A 16,509-nucleotide genomic window follows, 5' to 3' on the forward strand; every position below is an offset into this window, starting at 1 on the left:
TAGGCAAGAGGGGTGCAGAGGCCCTGCAAAATGAGTATAGGGAGTTAGGAAGGAGGCTGAAGAGCAGGACCTCTAAGGTCGTAATCTCCGGATTACTTACGGTGCCAGGAGCTAGTGAAGGAAAGAACAGGATGATAGCATAGACAAATGAGTAGCTGGGGAGATGGTGCCGGGGGTAGGGTTTCAAGTTCTTGGATCATTGGAACCTTTTCTGGGGAAGGAGTGACTTGTACAAGAGGGACAGGTTGCACCTGAACTGGAGGGGAACCAATATCCTGGCAGGGAGATTTGTTAATGCTTCTGGGGAAGATTTAAACTAGCTTCTCAGGGGGATGGGAACCGGAAAAACTGGTCAGTAAGTGAGGGAACGGGCAGGAGGGCTAATGTGAGGGAATGTAGTATTAGGCAGATTCCTGATAACAGATGTGATGGGACGAATGGTTTGAGGTGTTTGTACTTTAATGCTTGGAGTATTATGGGCAAGAGTGATGAACTGAGAGCATGGATCAGTACATGGAACCATGATGTTGTGGCCATTACAGAGACTTGGTTGAGGGAGGGACAGGAATGGGTGATCAATGTACCAGGGTTTCAAAGTTTTAGGAAGAATAGAGAGTAAGAGGGGGAGGAGTTGCGATATTAATTAGAGATATCAGCTGCACTCCGGGGATACATAATGGAGGGCTCGGATCCAGAGTCTATATGGGTAGAATTCAGGAATCGGAAGGGTGCAATCACTCTCTTGGGGGTGTACTATAGACCTCCCAATAGCTACCAGGACATTGAGGAATGGATATGCAAACAGATTAGGGAAATGTATAAAACTTACAGCGTTGTGGTCATGGGAGACTTCAACTTCCCTGATATAAATGGGACCTTTTTAGTGCAAGGGGGTGAGATGGGGCAGAATTTGTTAGGTGTATCCAGGAGGGGTTCCTAAATCAATATGTTGACAGTCCAACAAGGGGAGTGGCTATTCTGGACCTGGTGTTGGGTAATGAGCTTGGCCAGGTGACTCACCTATCAGTGGGTGAGCAACTGGGGAATGGTGACCACAGCTCATTAACTTTCAGGATAGCTATAGATAAGGATAGGTATGGGGCTAGCGGGAGGGTTTTAAATTGGAGCAGGGCTAATTATGAAGGCATAGGGCAGGAACTAGGTAGAGTAAACAGGGAACACCTTTTTGCTGGCAAATCCACGTCAAGCATATGGAAAGTGTTTAAGGATTAAATACACAGGGTACAGGATAGGTACGTCCCGATAAGAAGGAAGGACATGAATAGGAAAATAAGGGAACCTTGGATGTCCAGAGAAGTAATGAACTTAGTCAAGAAGAAAAAGGACAGGTATGCAGAACTTCGGAGGTTAGGACTACAGAGAAGCTAGAAATGAACTCAGGAAAGGAATTAGGAAAGCCAGGAGGAGCCATGAAAAGTCCTTAGCAAGTAGGATTAAGGAGAATCCAAAGGCATTCTAAAACTACATCAGGAATAAGAGGATAACGAGGGAAAGGGTAGGACCACTTAAGGATAAGAAGGGAATTTATGTTTGGATGCAGAGGATGTGGGAGAGGTTCTGAATGAGTATTTCTCTTCAGTATTTACCCAGGAAAGGGACATGCAGGATGCAGAAATTGGAACTGAGAGCGGAAACATGTTAGGGCATTTAGAGGTCAAGGAAGAAGTAGTGTTAGGTCTCCTAAACAGTATTACGGTGGATTAGTCCCCAGGGCCTGGTGGGATATACCCCAGGTCACTGAGGGAGGCGAGAAAGGAAATTGCTGGGGCCTTGACCAGCATCTTTGTGTCCTCTTTGACCAAGGGTGAGTCCTGGATGACTGGCGAGTGGCTAATGTTGTTCCTCTATTTAAGAAAGGAACAAGGGAAGATCTAGGGAACTATAGACTGGTGAGTCTCACGTCAGTTGTAGAGAAATTGCTGGAGAAAATTCTTCGAGGTAGGATATACGAGCATCTGGAATCCAATGGCTTGATTAGGGAAAACCAACATGGCTTTATGCGGGGCATGTCGTCTCTTACTAACCTGACTGAGTTTTTTGACAGGGTGATGAGAGAGATTGATGAAGGTAGAGCTGTGGATGTCATCTATATGGACTTCAGTAAGGCATTCGACAAGGTCCCACATGATCGGTTAATCAAGAACGTTTGAATGCATGGGGTCAGTGGAGAATTGGTTGTGTGGATCCAGAACTGGCTTGCCCATAGAAGACCAAGGGTGGTGATTGAAGGGACTTATTCGGGCTAGAGGCCTGTGAGTAGTGGTGTTCCACAGGAATCTGTGCTGGGATCTCTGCTGTTTGTGATGTACATAAATGACCTGGATGAGTATGTTGTTGGATGGGTTAGTAAGTTTGCAGACGATACCAAGATTGGTGGAATTGTGAATAGTGTGGAAGACTGGCGACGGATACAGCGTGATATAGATCAGCTGCAGATGTGGGCAGAGAAATGGCAGATGGAGTTCAACCCAGATAAACGTGAGGTGTTGCACCTTGGTGGGACTAATGTCAAGAGGCTGTACACTCTTAAGGGCAAGACCCTTAACAGTGTTAAAGAGCAGAGAGACCTTGGGGTGCGAGCCCATGACTCATTGAAAGTGGCTACACAGGTAGACAGGGTGGTTAAGAAGGCTTATGGAATGCTTGCATTTATGAATCGTTTATTGAGTATAGGAGTCAAGAAGTTATGATGCATCTGTATAGAACTCTGATTAGGCCTCATTTAGAGTATTGCGTGCAATTCTGGTCACCTCACTATAGGAAGGATGTCGAAGCTTTAGAGAGGGTGCAGAGGAGGTTTACTAGGATGCTGCCTGCAATTAGAGGGCATGTGCTATCAGGAGAGGCTGGACAAACTTGGGCTCTTTTCTCTGGAGCGGCGGAGGCTGAGGGGTGATCTGTTGGAAGTGTATAAAATTATGAGGGGCATAGATAGGGTGGACAAGCAATATCTTTTTCCCATTATTAATCCAGTACCAGAGGGCATGCATTTAAGGTGAGAGGGGGTAGGTTCAGAACAGACATGAGGGGTATGTTTTTTACTGAGGGAGTGGTGGATCCCTGGAATGCATTGCCTGACAGGGTGCTGGAGGCAAATTCATTGTGGGCTTTTAAGAGGGGCTTTGATGGGCACATGAATGAGAGGAAAATAGAGGGATATGGACATTCTGTAGGTAGGAGGGAATAGCTATGTTGGCACAACATTGTGGGCTGAATGGCCTGTTTTGTGCTGTACAGTTCTATGTTCTGTGTTCTTAACATTGGGAATACACAGCACAGATGCTGCCTAACCTGCTGGGTATTTCCTGCATTTTCTGTTTGTACTTCAGATTTCCAGCATCTGCTGTTTTTTGCTTTTGAATAGGTAGCAGTTATTTTCTTTGGAACAGAAGAGGATGGGTGGAAATTTAACTGAGAACCATAAAATTGTATGAGGCCTGGATGGAGTAAATTAATGTGCTTCCCTGCCCTTAACTGGGGGGTCAAAATGAGCAGGGGTTGGGCATAAATTTAAGTAAATGGTGCAGAACGATTAGGGGGAAATTGAGGGAAATATTTTCACCCAGAGTGTGGGTGGGGATCTGAAACACACTGCCTGAAAGAGTGATAGAGACCCTCATCACTTTGAAACTGTATTTGGATGTGGATTTAGAGATTCATGACCTGAAGGGCTATGGACCTAGTGTTTGAAGGTAGGATTAGGTTAGGTGAATCTTTCTTTACCGGAACAGGTGAAATGTGCTGAATGGCCTCTATTTGTGTTGTATATAACATTAAGAGAATCAACATAATCAGCAGATTTCAGATTGATTCTCTATTTATTCATTTTATAAGTTGAATCTCTAATTTGTCCCTATTGCTAATGTAGTTACTGTAATTATACAATATTGTTTAGGCAGATGCTCATTACTCCACATTGTTCAATTTATTATTCTCAATATTCTCTTGGTGTGGAAGGCCCCCTAATTACTCTGTTGTTACTCTAGTTATCCCCTGTTGTTTAGCTAGCTTTTTTAATTAACACATAATGTCTAGCCGGGTATTTTCATAATCCTTTAAGTTTGCGACACCAATTACTCATTTGTCTTTATATGGGTTGTTTAATTACCTCACAATATTGTGCAGATTGTTTTGGTCAGCTATTCAATTTTCTTCCAATTTTGGAGTAAATTTTCCATTGTCCCAAAGTTCCCAAGTGTCTTCCAGTGTATTCCAGTGGGTCCTGGGTGCAGACTTCCCTGAGAGCCCACCTTTCAGACTTAGCTTTGCCATTGTGACCTTGGCATGGAAAATTTGTCTCATTAGCTTTGTACAGCCACCGAACAACTTTGACATCTGATGAAAGATCATGGATCTAAGGTGTTTCTCTTTCCATAGACCTGCTGAGTTTTTCCTGCATTTTCTGTTCTTTATTTTTAAAATTCATTACATTTTAAAAAGTATATTTAAATGGCTGAAAAGGCAGATCTACACACTAAAATCAACCAATATCAGTAAAATTAACTTTATAAATAATAAATAGATATTTTCTTCCCTTTCTCTCTGCCCCCAGCTGATATCTCAGTGAGTGCTTGGTTTAACAAAGCAGAGGCTCAAGGGTGGATGTTCCATCCTGAGAGATGGATCTTCTGAAAGTTCATGCTGCTCGATTGAACTCTCTCAGCAATCAATCAGCCAAGAGGCAAGTGGCAGCAAAGGTGGCAGAGCACACATGCCACTGCTGATTTAGACCAACACCAGCTCTGGAAGCTAGGACTTCTACTTGCTGATGTCAGCAGGGAAGATTTGCCCCACTACCATAAAGATTTTGTATTGCTCGGGTGACTGCTTGCATTATAGTACTCCACTTCTGGGTGTTTTAATTACTCCATATTATGCAGGAGATTTCCCAATCCTTCAATCAGTCCAATTCACCAATGTTTATACTGAATTAAGATAAGATTTCTTTATTAGTCACATGTACATCAAAACACACAGTGAAATGCATCTTTTGCGTAAAGTGTTCTGGGGGCAGCCCACAAGTGTCGCCGTACTTCCGGCGCCAACATAGCATGCCCACAACTTCCTAACCCATATGTCTTTGGAATGTGGGAGGAAACCGGAGCACCCGGAGGAAACCCACACAGTCATGGAGAGAACGTACAAACTCCTTACAGACAGTGGCCGGAATTGAACCCGGGTCGCTGGCACTGTAATAGCATTACACTAACCGCTATACTACCACACCTGTTCCAGGCTTAGACTGGAATGGGCTCCTTGGAGCAAGAAAGGTTGAGAGTAGATTTGATAGTGTTGTGCAGGTCATGAGTGTTCAGGGTCAGAGAATTGAGAGAAGCTGTTCCTGTCAGTGGATGGTACAGGGGGGACAGGTTGATAGTCATTGGCAAAAGATATGGGGGGGGGTGGAATCTAAGCAAAGCCTTTTCTGCATGAAGTGCTGAAGATCTGGAACCCATTGCCTGTAGGGTTTGGTGGAAACAGTCAATCAAGGCTTTCAATGGAGAATTGGATAGGCCCTTGAGAGAGAGTAACTTGGAGGAGTTTGACAAAAGTGAACAGGACTGAGGAGAGAGGTCTTCTAGGAGCCAGCATAAACTTGATGGGCCCAATGGAACCCTCCAGTGCTGTAATAATTATGATTTTACAAAGTATTAGTTCCATGAAGTCTTGCATAAAGTTAAGAAGGCATCCTAATTACTCAGTCAGGAGTACACTGCCTGCTCAGTACTCTTTAGAGAAAGGCACTTTGCTAGCTGGTGGTTCAGGTAGGTACTCTGATTACTTGTATTCTTCCCGGAGCCTTTACACAAATTTATTGACAGCCTCACATACATGCTTGGGTTTTTATGATATTCCTGGCTCATTTAATTAGAGGAGGTAGCAGCAGTTTGAAGCTATTTGTATTAATGTAAAATAATAAACAAACTAATCCTTAAGTGATGAATATAATTGAATTTTAAGTGGTGATCATTAAGCACTCTTTCTGATACAATTAGATGAAGTTTAACTGTTTTTTGTGCAATGATGTCTCTTTCCCTAATTATTGATCATCTTTCAATAATACTCTGCTCAGAAGGCATCATCAGCAAGAAATATATTGACCAATTCACATGCAAATCTCTTTATATTGACTAATGCCTTTGATAAAACAGTGGGCACATGAATTTCTTATGATTAAACAAATGCTTTCTTTATTTCGACTGCACTGTATAATTCTATCTCAGTGCTTTTCCACATTGCAGTCAAATATTTCAGACGACATACAGTTCCCCCTTCCTTCCCCCACCTTCATGGTTTTGCTGTATTGTTCCATTGATTCTCTGGGGCTTTGAACACAGCTGGGCCCATCCATTAGAAACGGAACAATCTGGAAATAAACTGTAGGTTCTATTTTGATTCTAGGTTGATAAGTTGATGTTGTGCTTGCAGTCAATTCCACCAGGAAGGTCTGAATTATTCCTGCAAGCCCTTTGTTGAGGCCATGGTCTAATGTAAGGCACGTATGGCCAAAATTTAAAAAAATATCTTTTGAGTATTCAATGACGATTCGTTTCTTACCTTTATTATCATCACCTGTAAAGCTAGTTAATGTCCTGCATTACCTACTGATCACAGAAAGATTCTAGCAAACTAATAGATAATGTGTCAAGCCATGTGTCTGTGCCTCGGATGGTGGCAGACGCTCCCTGGCAATGCACCTATAAACCAAGACGCTGATCCTCAAGCTTCAGACTCTGGTATCCCAGGTAAAAAGTTGGGCCACAACAAAGGACATGCAGCCAGTACCTAAAAGGAGTGATCCAGAAATAAGAGCTTTAGAAATAGAGGCAGGTGTGGACTATTCAGTCCCTCATGCCTGCTGCACCATTCCATAAGGTCTTACTGAGCTCTTATGTCAGTGTCACCTCCCTGCACTAGCCAAACATCTCTGATTCCCTTAATAACCTTGTATGGTAAGAGTAACCTTTGGTCCTCTTCACCTTTAGTCCCAAACATTGCCAGGGAGTGTCACTGTATTCAGGTCTTTCCACTAGGAAACTCTGAGTCCTTTGCAACCCATCCCAATCCTTGACTACAACCAATTCTCCCAAAGTTTGTTAGGACAGGAGGGAACAACTTGGCAGGTTACAGATTAGTTAGAATTTAAGAGGAGGGTTAGTGAATCATTGGAATGAGACCTTTTGTAGTACTGGTGAATGACTCTGGAGCAATGCACTAAAAGCTGGAGGAACTCAGTGGGTCAGGCAGCATCTGTGAAGGTAAATAGACAATCGACATTTCGGGTTGAGACCCTTCATCTGAACTCTGAATGACTGTCTGATATGGAGACCCATATTACTGTTTCAGATGGTAACTACCAGCTCTGCATTTTCAGCATATGTTTTGTTTTATTTTCATCTGCTCAGTGAAAATGGTTTGTTTGCTTTTGAATAATGGCTTGTGAAGATCCACAAAGCATGAACTGTTCTCAACACCAGTCTCAGTTCTGCAAGCCTTCCAGTTTGCTACAGGAGCACCATTTCTCTTTGTCATTCACCCCTCCCCTCCCCCATTGCAGTTTAAGGTCATTTGTAACTGAGAATGTGATAGCTAGTGGTTACTTTGGGCTAATGGGAATTGCTTGTTCAACCAACTCAAGAGCAGCAGCTCTGCTCTGCATTTCTCTTCCTGCACATTAAGCACAGCTCCAGGCAACAATACTTCCCAGAAAGACTTCAGCAGGAACCAAAAGTAGTTTGAGATGCTTTGTCATGGGTGTTCTCTGAATTTTGCATTCTTACAGTGAGGAAGTGCACAGCTGGATTTTTTATATTCGTCCCTTACGCATAGACATCTAACTTGAAAAAAACTTTCACTGATCCAGTGCTTTTCAAGTGTCCAAGGGTACATTTCAGGCAATGATGTAGTATGACTCTATCACCCTATAACTTGCCTCTAGTGTGTAGATGAGTTGTAGTATCTGCAGGGCATTGATGGGAATGTGGGACGAATAAAATGGGTTACTAGGATTAGTGTAAAGATAAGATATCTTTATTAGTCACATGTACATTGAAACACACAGTGAAATGCATCTTTTGCATTTAATGTTCTGGGGGCAGCCCACAAGTGTCGCCACATTTCCAGCGCCAACATAGTATGCCCACAACTTCCTAACCCGAACATCTTTGGAATGTGGGAGGAAACCGGAGCACCCAGAGGAAACCCATGCAGATACCGGATAAACATACAAACTCCTTACAGACAGTGGCTGGAATTGAACCCGGGTCTCTGGCGCTGTAATAGCGTTACGCTAACTGCTACACTATCGTGCCTGCCAGCGTAGACTTGGTGGAATGAAGGGCCTGTTTTGTGCTTTATCTCTCTATGATTCGATGATTCCATGTAATTGTGGTCTGATATATAAACTGAGAAAACTGGAAATGCTCAGTGGATTAGGCAACATGTGGTAATGATCAGATAATCTAGTTTAATGATGCTGGTTAGGGAAAATATTGAGGCAGGATATATCTGCTCTTATTCAGATTAGGGGCATTGGATCTTTTATTTTTATTTAGAGAGAGCAAGACAGAAACTCAGATTAACACCTCCTGTGAAAGCCAGCACCTCAGATGGTGCACTCCCTCAGATGTGCTGACCTGAATTAAGAGAGGGGCTTGAACCCATGAGTTTCTAATCCTGGAGGCAAAAGTGCTGTCACCAAGCTATGAAGCTGCTTCAATTGTTATCTTATCCAGGATTGACACTAAACTCACATTATTCCATTGTATATTAATTGTAATGTGTATGGGAATTCATATTATAACTCTCTGTGATGTCAGGAAAGTAAGAAGTACTTAAGGTCAAGTAAGTCTGAAAGGAAGGACAGACAGGGCCAGGTTAATGAACACAGTGAGGTTGAATGGCTGAAATGTATCTATTTCAATGTGAGGAGTACTATGGGTAAGGCAGATGAATTTAGAGGCTGGATTAGTGCATGGAACTGCGATGTTGTGACCATTGCAGAAACTTGGTTGAAAGAAAGGCAGGACTGGCAAGTCAGCATTCCAGGGTTTAGGTGGCAGACTCTTAGATGGGGCAGAATTTGTTTGGTGTATCCTGATGGGTTTCTTAAAACAGTATGTAGATAGTCCAACCAGGGAAGGGACCATACTTGTGTTCCAAGATGACCTTGTATTGGCCAAGTGATCAGAAATTCAATGGGAGAGCATTTTGGGAATGGTGATCATAACTCCGTAAGTTTTAAGAGTTATGGATAAGGATAAGCCTGGACCTTGGGGGAAAGTGTTAAACTGGGGGAAGGCTAATCACAACAGTATTTGGCAGGAGCTGGGGAAAGTAGATTGGGGGCAGCTATTACTGGATAAATCCACATCTGACATGTGGAAGCCATTTAAGGGCCAGCTGGTTAGAGTTCAGGACCAGCATGTTCCTGTGAGGAAGAAAGACAAGGATGGTAAGGTTCAGGAACCTTGGGTGACAATATTTAAATTTAGTCAAAAAGGAAAAGGAAGCATATGTAATGTTTCGAAGACTGAAATTGGACAGAACCCTTGAGAAATAAAAAGGAAGCAGGAAAGAACTTAAACAGGGAATCAAGAGGACTAAAGGTGGTCATGAAATGTCTTTGGCGAGTAGGATTATGGAGAATCACAAGGCATTTTATAGATACATTAAAAGCAAAAGGGTAACTAGGTAGAGGGTAGGATCACTGAAAGACAAAGGAGGGAATGTATGTCCGGAGCCAGAGGAAGTGGGTGAGATACTAAATGAGTACTTCACATCAGTATTTAGGAGAAGGATAGTGAGATCATTGAGGGGTATGCTGATATTCTAGGACATGTTGATATCAAGAAGGAGGAGGTGTTGGGTCCTTTGAATAATATTAAGGTGCTTAAGTCTCCAGGACCCACTGGGATCTATCCCAGGTTATTGAGAGAGGTAAGGAGAAGGTTTCTGGGACCTTGTCAGTGATCTTTGATTCCTCTTTAGTCACAGGCGAGGTCCCAGGTAACTGGAGAATTGCCAATGTTGTTCCTTTGTTTAAGAAGGGAAATAGAGACAGACCAGGAAGTTACAGTTCAGTGAGCCTTACATAGTGGTAGGGAAATTATTGGAGAAGATTCTTAGGTTTAGGATCTACTCATACCTGGAAAAGCATAGATTGATTAGTAATAGTCAGCATGGCTTTGTGTGGAGGAGGTCATATTTTACAAACTTGATTGTGTTTTTTGAGGAGGTGATGAAGGAGATTGATGAGGGTAGGGCAGTGGATGTTGTATTTAGTAAAGTTTACGGATGCTGCAATTAGTAAATCTTTCGACAAGGTATCTCATGATTTTGACTGATCCAGAAGACTAAGGTATATGGGATACACAGTGACTTGGTAGATTGGATTCCAAATTGCCCATAGAAGATGGAGGGTAGTGGTGGAGGGGTGTAACTCTGACTGGAGTTCTATGACTAGTGGTGTCATGCAGGGATCAGTGCTGGAACCCCTGATGTATGTAAATTATTTGGACAAAAATGTAGATGGGCTGGATTAGTAAGTTTGCATACAACACAAAAATTGGCAGCATTTGGAATAGTGAGGAAGGTTGTCCAAGGATACAGCAGGACATGGATCAGTTGGAAATATGGAAGGAGAAATGACAGGTGGAGATTAATCTAGACAAGTGTGAGGTGTTGCACTTTGGAAGATCAAATGTAAAAGGAAAGCATGCAGTAAGTGGCAGGAGCATTGATATACAGAGGGATCTTGGGGTGCTAGTCTATTGCTCCCTGACAGTGGCAACACAAGTAGACATTGTAGTAAAGAAGGCCTATAGCATGCTTTCCTTTATTGGTTGGGATATTTGAGTACAAAAGTCAGGAAGTCATGTTGCAGTTGTATAAGACTTTGGTTAGGCCACATCTGGAGTATTTTATGCAGCTCTGGTTGCCATGTTACAGGAAGGATGTGGAGGCTTTGGAGAGGGTGCAGAAGAACTTCACCGGGATATTGCCTGGATTAGAGGCTATTAGCTATAACGAGAGTTTAGGCAAACTGCGATTGTTTACTCTGACGCATCAGAGGCTGAGGGACGACCTGACAGAAGTATATAAAATTATGACTGGCATAGATAGGGTAGGTAGGTGCCTTTTTCCCAAAGTGGAAATGTCAAAAACAAGATGTGCAAGAGAGTGGTAGGTGCCTGAAACGTGCTGCCAGGGGAGGTGGTGGATGCGGATACGATATCAACATTTAAGGGGCATTTAGACAGGCAAGTGAACAGGAAGGGAATAGAGAGATGTAGGTCACGTGCAGGCAGACAGGATTAGTTTAACTTGGCATCATAATCAGCTGTGCTGATCTGTGCTGTATTGTTCTATGTTCTATATAAATGACATGGAGAGCTGTGAGAGCACATGTATCATCTATTCTACTTTCTCTATTTTGTGTATGTGTGCATATGTCATACATTTATGTCACATAATTACATACACCACCACTATGAATCTCAGATTGAAACAGGCTAGCTCGCCAAATTCTGGTCCACTCAAAACCTGCAGATCGGAAATAAAAACAGAAACTGCTGCAAATACTCAGCTGGCCAAGCAACTGGTCTGCACAGTTGTGGACTTTACAGAGTCTAGGAGCATTTTCTGTGTTCTTGCCAAACAGGGCAACAGTCTTCCTCTTCATATGTAGTCCCTTTGGATCAAGGAAGACTTACTCCCACTCCAGTTATGTCACAGTACATGGTCACTGGATGGACTGGGCTATGCAGAACAGTGACAGATGGCGGGATATTGAGGTTCCTGTACTGATAATGCAGAGCAAAGTTAGCATCAAGAAGCACTGATGAAAGCAGGTGTAGCAGGAAGAGAAGCTGGCTTCTTGGAGGCAGTGGAGAAGTTCCATTTAAGAATAGATAGAGAATTACCAAGTGAAAAGGCACCAAAGAAATGTCAGTGGTTGGTGAAACTGCACTTTTGAGACACTGAAAGGAATAGCCTTTTCATTGCCAGATTAAAGGCATGGTGGAGATTGAACTATGATGATTCAAACAATATTTTGAGAAAAAGGAAAGTAGTAACCACTGAGAAGATGTACTGAAGAAACAGTGTAAAGCACAATCATTTGAAGATTGGACAGCATTGGATGCTATGTGGAGAAAGATCCAAGTAGAATGGGAATGGATTCTGGGAACTGCCTGGGTTAATGGAAGTGGAGCCAGTGGCTGGGAGACCGACCATGACACGGGCCTTCATGCAAAAGCCATCTATTGGACCAACCTTTTGTTTATAATTTGATTGCAACTTTTTGCTTGGAATCTACCGAATGCATTAGTCACATTACTGGTTGTTTGTGTCCATCTTATTAACAACAGTTCAATGGACTAACTCTGATCAATGTCAGTCATATTTTTCTCACTGATTTTTCTTGCCAATTATACAGATGAAACATGTACACATTAGTGAATCTACTGTGTCCCTAAACTAGAAGGGATCTTCTTTCTGAACTCGAAATTTGTCTTTGGTTGTTGATGCTAAACGTGCTCCGGCAACCCGGATTCAATCCTGACCTCTGGCGCTGCCTGTGTGGAGTTTGCATGTTCTCCTTGTGTTCATGTGGGTTTCCTCAGGATAGTCTGGTTTCCTCCCACATCCCAAAGATGTGCATCTTGGGAGGTTAATTGCCCGTAGTGTATGGGTGAGTGGTAGGGAGACTCTGGGGGGAGTGGATGGGAATGTGGGGAAAGTCATGCAGTGGTTAACGTAACGCTATTACAGCACCAGCGACCCAGGTTCAATTCCTGCTGCTGTCTGTAAGGAGTTTGTACATTCTCCCCATGTCTGCGTGGGTTTCCTCTGGGTGCTCTGGTTTCCTCCCACATTCCAAAGACGTACAGGTTAGGAGCTGTGGGCATGCTATGTTGGCACTGGAAGAGTGGCGACACTTGCGGGCTGCCCCCAGCACATTCTCAGTAACGCAAAAAGATGCATTTCACTGTGTGTTTCGACGTACATGTGACTAATAAATAAATATCTATCTTATCTTAAAAAGCGGTTAATGTAGGGTTAGTATAAATGGGTGCTTGATGATTAGCTCACATTCAGTGTGCCGAAGGGCCTGTTTCCATGCTGTACAACTCTATGGCTCTAGTACTGAACCATCCTAGCAATTGCCAGTACACATTCAGTTCCCTTGAAATATGGAGCCAATTATTCACAGGTGTCTATAACTCATCCATAGCACTCTTGCACGCATTTAGTGCCAGTAACCAATGATGAATTTCCGCCCTGCCTCTGCCTCTTTTTCATTCTTTAGGATGCTACTTGAAGCTTAACCCTTTGATCCAGGATTTGGTCATCTGGTCTTCTAGCTGGACTGCGCTGTTCCCGGATCATACCTGGTGGTCATCAATCATGCGAGCCCTTGGCCATACTAGATTTTTGTGCCCATACAACTCTGAAGGCACTGCTGGTGTCACTGTGAGGTGGTTATTTGCTGGTTATCACTGGCTATCTGCGAGGCACATTAGGGCACAAATGATGACCAGACCACGGGCATTGGAACTCAGGCCCCACTCTTGAACCACCCCATCTAAGGATTTTTGTTAACAGTTTAAAAAAAAATTAAAATTATTGAAAAGTTTTTTTTTGAAAACGGCTAAATTCATTTGAAAAAACAAATGAAACTGCTCTTAGCTAAACAAAAGACTTCCCCAAGAGTACCTTTCATAGGAAAATCAGTGACCCCATTCAAGTAACTGGGTTGGCACTAAATGTGTGAGCTGTGGCTGATGTAATGTTGAGGGGCTGGGCTCGGTGGTAAGTCCAGGCACAGAGCAAGAGGTCAGGTGTGTGTTCATTTAACCTCCAACACATCCCCACTGCTCAGTCTGCTGCTGTGCTCAGTCGTGGAAGTCTGGAGAGTACTGATGCAGACTGCAGCTCATCGGCAGATCGCCACGGAAGCACCAGGCAGCTGCCAGCATAATCCAGACCAATATCTCCTTACACAGTTCAGTGGTAAATTTGTATTTTTACATTCCTAAGAAGCAGTTTGAAATGGTTTACAACATTAAACGTTTTTTTTCTGGTACCCTGTTCAAGAATAGATTGAGGGCAGGCTTACATTATCTGACTAGTGTTTTGATCAGTACTGTCACAAGGCATTAGAGGTTGAACCAATGATAGATTGGAGAGCTGCATACCTAAAGGAGCTTTCCAGGTAGCACAAAGCAATTCCTACACACTTACTGAGGGCCTGGGGCCATTCAGCCTTTGCTCTGACTGTCAGGTTACTCGGACTTGTCTGCTCTGTAAAAATGACTTTAGGTCAGGAGAGAGTGAGAGAAAGACAAGACAATAGTTGAAGCAGATTCAAGCTACTTGGGCTGATTCTTTTCAGCCTATGGTTCCTAAACTTCTTTATATTTTGATTGCTAGTCAAGGATCTCTATGATTCCCTTCACATTGTTGATCTTACTCACACTAATGTTGCTTCACTTCCATCATTTGACCTTTCTGCTATTTTCCCTTGTCATTGCTAAACTTGAAATGTTATGAATTCCAATAGTGCCATAGCATTGTTTCTTAAAACAGCAAAGTGCTTCCCATAACATTAAATAATTGAATACTTGAATAGTAAATAATACAACTGAGAATGTCTGATTGCTCCAAATATTTCCTTTACTCTGGGAATAATGTAGAAATAGTATGTAACGCACTTTGTCACCAGGCTATTTGAATGCCTGCACTTATAAGCAAAGCCTCCAGGTAGCTACATACTTTTTAAGTTGTGACAGATGATGACTTTTTTGTTAAATCCTGCTGTGGAAACACGGAATAACTGAACCAATTGTTCTTCCAGTCCACTTACCACATATATCGTTTTTTCACACCACCCTTTAAATCACTAACTTCTGTTCTGCACATGGTCTGATACCCCACGACTGTAGGAGTTTCTGCTTCTTTAACTCCTTCCTCTGATCTACAGAAGTTTTGGCACATGAGTTAGTTGTATGTTATTTGGAAGCAGCTGTGACCTTTTTTCTGACCTTTTAATTACATCTCCTTCACAAAAAGCAGTGTTCCAACTGGTGCTTGAATCAATCAGATTCTCACACACTCCCTGTGCCCCAGCTACATCCAGTTCTTATATAGCATAGACCATTTTTCCATTAGGCTTCTGCAGGAACAATAAAGATTGGATTTATTATGTAACTATTGGTCTTCCATTTTTGTGACTAGGAGGATCAGGAAGTAAATCAGTCTGGAAGAGATGCAGGATTACAGAGATATAATAAATTAGCAGATGTGGTTTATAAACTTTCCTGCAATATCTACACTGTTAGGTAGAGTAGTAATCAAGAAATAAAATGAGTTGTAATAATGATATGCACTACCCATGGGGGGTGGTAATCTTTTTGTAGACTGGATGTATCAAATTGGCAAAGCAGTTCGCAGAACAAATTGATCATTCAAAACAATTTCCTGGAGCAATTCATCTTGGGACAAACCATGGAATAGGGTATTTTTTTATATTTATTTAATGACACAGGGTTAATTATTAATTTTACGGGAGCGGATCTTGGTGAAAAAATATGAAAAATGTCATTTTGAGTTCAAGAAGGATATGCAAAATGCTGTATCTAAAACCTTATTTTAAATAAAACCAGGAGGAATGAGGAGCATGTTGGCTAAGGTAGAACATAGAATGGTACAGCATAGGAACAGGCCCTTCAGCCCATGATGTTGTGCGGAACTAATTAAACTAGTACTTAAATGCCTAACTAAACTAGTCCCTCCTGCCTACACAATGTCCATATCCCTCCATTCTCTGCATATTCATGTACTTATCTAAGAGCCTCTTAAATGCCTCTATTGTATTTGCCTCTACTACCACCCCGGAAACACATTCCAAACACCCACCACTCTCTGTGTAAAAAAAACTTGCCCCACACATCTCCTTTGAATTTACCCCTTCTCACCTTAAATGTATGCCCTCTAGGATTAGACATTTCAAACCTGGGAAAAAGATACCGGCTGTGTACTCCATCTATGCCTCTCATAATCTTATAAACTTCTATCAGGTCTCCCCTTAGCCTCCGCCTCTCCAGAGAAAACAACTCTCCTCATAGCACATGCCTTCTAATCCAGTCAGCATCCTGGTAAACCTCTTCTGCGTCCTCGCTGATGTAGATTCATTAGACCGATCCTGAGGGCAGGAAGATATTCCTGGGAGGAGAGCTTGGGCAAGATGGTCCCTGACTCACTGGTGACTGGAAGAATCAGAGTTCATCTTGTCGAAACATACAGGACTCAGAGGGAAGTGACAGAACAGGTATCGAGGGACTGGTTCCTCATATTGCAGAGACTGGATCTAGGCGGCAGTCTTGGGTTAAGGGTCCAGGAATTTTGGCCTAGCTAGAGGAAAATTTTCTTTATGTGGGATTATAAATATTTCAAATTTTTTATGTCAGAGGGCTTAATGATGCT

General features: G+C 42.6%; 1 protein-coding gene across 1 annotated transcript in view; it reads left to right on the top strand.

Annotated features, from left to right (window-relative positions):
- LOC127575107 (adhesion G protein-coupled receptor B3-like) overlaps positions 1–16,509 on the top strand; it is a 609,306-nt gene that overhangs the window by 377,011 nt on the left and 215,786 nt on the right.

The sequence above is a fragment of the Pristis pectinata genome, chromosome 10 (genome assembly GCF_009764475.1).
Source record: "Pristis pectinata isolate sPriPec2 chromosome 10, sPriPec2.1.pri, whole genome shotgun sequence".
Taxonomy (NCBI): domain Eukaryota; kingdom Metazoa; phylum Chordata; class Chondrichthyes; order Rhinopristiformes; family Pristidae; genus Pristis; species Pristis pectinata.